This window comes from Pyrus communis, chromosome 10 (assembly GCF_963583255.1).
Source record: "Pyrus communis chromosome 10, drPyrComm1.1, whole genome shotgun sequence".
In the NCBI taxonomy this organism is placed as follows: Eukaryota; Viridiplantae; Streptophyta; class Magnoliopsida; order Rosales; family Rosaceae; genus Pyrus; species Pyrus communis.
The window spans coordinates 22,576,144-22,579,072 of NC_084812.1; the positions used below are offsets into that span (position 1 = coordinate 22,576,144).

A 2,929-nucleotide genomic window follows, 5' to 3' on the forward strand; every position below is an offset into this window, starting at 1 on the left:
TACAAAATAGAATGACACATATAATATGAAGTATTGGAACATAATGAAAATATGGGGAACAAACATTTAAATATTCGACAAGTCTCTTACAATTTATTGAAAAAAAAAATGCAAAAAGAAAGTTATTTATTTTCTGCCTAAGTGAGTCGATGCCTTGGTGGGTTTGGACGGATGCCTAGGCGGTCTAGGCAAGCACCTCAGTAGGTCTATGGGTCCTTTCTTAATTTTCAAATGCCTAGACATTAATCGGTGCGGTAACCAGCCACCTAGCGCCTAGGCGGCGCTAGGTGGACATTTTTAGAATAGTGGTTTTACCCAAGAGTCGAAGCAAATTGGAAGGAATTTAAAATTTAAATTTTAGGTTTTATTAGAAAGTTGGGGTTAGAAATTGTGTGAAAAATTATGTTTTACAGGTATAAACACATCAACTTATATCACATCTAATTGAATCAAGCAATCTCTAAGCATGAGAAATGGATCTTAGAAAGTATAAATCCTACCTCATAATATTAATACAATTAACAAATTCTCAGTGCATGATCACAAAAAGGTAAAGAAAAGTAATTCAATTTCTAAATTTCAAAAATGGGAAAGATACAAAATGGGTCTAAGTTCTCATTTCTCACCATAATGAAAATTATGATATCATTTTAACATGAACTCATGTTTTATTTTGGTCACTAGTATTATAAAGCTAGCGACTTCAACCTGTGCAAGCAAACAACTGAATTAGATGCAAGCCTAACTTTGATTTAACCAAATCAAAAAAGCAATTACGATCATACTAACCACTCCTATTCCCATATGTAGAAGCTATCCCTTGTTTTGCCTTTGTGAGCAGTGCAGTTTTCACTCTCTACACACAAAATGAACACACTCAAAATGATCAGCAACATTAAAAAACTTAATAAATTATATGTATACATTACTATATATGTATTTGGACATAAAGTACAAAAATTTACTAACAGATTAAAAAAATAAGTATTATGAATTGGAATTAAATGATATTATAGTTGTTAAAGAAATACCTAACCAATTTTTGCATATAGCATCATAAATTGTTAAAAAAATAACTGCACTGAAATATCTAATTACTCAAATCTATAATTCCATTAAAACACATCACCGAAAACCCCAAGGAGAGAGGTGCATATTCCTAACCTTGCACAGTTAAATTTGCATTTTGTTTGAGGGGAGAAAAATGATCAAAACTGATAAGTCAATAGTTAAATAGATTTACTGTGGTGTCAAATATTTTTTAATACATACATAATGCTGTATATTTAAGTCAACTAATATTCTTGCATACCTTCGGTTATAAAATGTTTGGAGTTGAATGTATATATACCCAAATGGGAATAATTCTTTATCCGAAACTTAGAACAAACCAACTCATCCGAGAACGCAATGGAACTTAGCTGCAACTCCAATTTAATCAATGTAAATTATTATACTGAAACAATGTGATCAAACTTAATCAAAACTCCAAATCCACCAAAAGTTTAAATTTCTTACCTTGAGTACAGAGGGCTTCAGAAAACGACGGAATTCTAGCTTGGAAGTAAAATCCCAAAAATCAGAAAAATGAAATTTGCACAGAATTCACAGTTGTAAACACAAAATTACCCACCCCAAATCGGCTAGAGAACTTCCCCTCTAAACTCAAACAAAATCAACTCCAATCTTAATTAAATTTGTTTTCTTTTCCAAAACTTCTCTCAATCTGCAACATCATGAGCAAATCAAAACCCCTAAATGCAATTGATCACAAACTGGATCAGTGCTCTGTCTTTCAGACACAACGAAAGCATAACCATATTGCCCAATAATATATAAAGTTCGCTAAACTAATAGGATTTCAAAATTTTGTGACAAAGAGATTAATACCTTAGTCAATACCAGAAATGTTCATAGCTGAAACACAGAAATGATGAGCCTAAAAATCATAACCTAAACAAATGATAAGATAACCATAATCTCACACAATAACATTATACAAAAATTTAACCACAAAAATGGAAAATGAACAGATTCGTAAAGGAAAGCAGCAGCAAAGCAACTAATGGATTCTCTCAAAAGATAATATTGTCAAATTTGTAAGATTAAGCAAGCAAGAGAGACTGCTGGCTTGCGGAGCGGAAGTTGTTAATCGACACATTATTTTGTCATAAGTTAAGCAACTAAAGGTTTGTTTAGGCACAATCGTAATCAAACCGAGCTTAAATATTTTTAGATATAGCAGAAGAATTTTTTTTTTTTTTTTTTTTTAAACCAAGATAAAAATCTGAAAAAAAAACTCACAAAATGCAAGGTCCTCCAAAAAATTAAAAACCCACAAACCAAAAACTTAAAATTAAAAAATTAAAAAAAAATATCAAATTTCTTTCTCTAGAGGTTCTGACAAAGAAACCTCTTTACCTGCACAAAAAATCAAAAATTAAAAACCCACAAACCAAAAACTTAAAAAATAAAAAAAATCAAATTTCTTTCTCCAGAGATTATGACAAAGAAACTTGAAGAGGTCTCCGATGGGTTTCCAAGGGAGAGGTCGAAATGGAGGAGATGTTGTCCAACGGATGGGGAGGAGGAAGGAAGGAAGAACAACGCATCATTTATCTGCACAAATTTTGACTGCTTCGTCGTTCTTAGCAAGCAAGTGAGAGGGAGACAGAGAGACAGAGAACCCAAGATCAGTGAGCCAAAAAACGTGAGGATTGAGAGGAAGAAAAGCGTTTATGAGACACGGATCGAAAAGGATGGAAGGCTCCAGAAGACCAACGCGTCAACATCGTATGGAAGCAGACGGACGCGTGACCAGCATGGGCAAAACTGAGAATTCACTATAGAGAAGCCAAAACAAAAGGCAGTCAGAGTAGCATTGCAAGGACATTTTCGCCATTTTACTGTTATAGAACAGTGCCCGATG

General features: G+C 33.1%; 1 long non-coding RNA gene across 1 annotated transcript; it reads right to left on the reverse strand.

The window, feature by feature from the left end:
* Positions 1-703: 703 nt before the first annotated feature.
* LOC137746466 (uncharacterized) lies at positions 704-2,611 on the reverse strand. The gene is made up of 3 exons (XR_011069855.1): positions 1,519-2,611; positions 1,313-1,421; positions 704-856 (listed from the first exon to the last, which is right to left on the reverse strand). It is a non-coding gene; the product is annotated as an uncharacterized lncRNA (long non-coding RNA).
* Between the last annotated feature and the right edge of the window lie 318 nt (positions 2,612-2,929).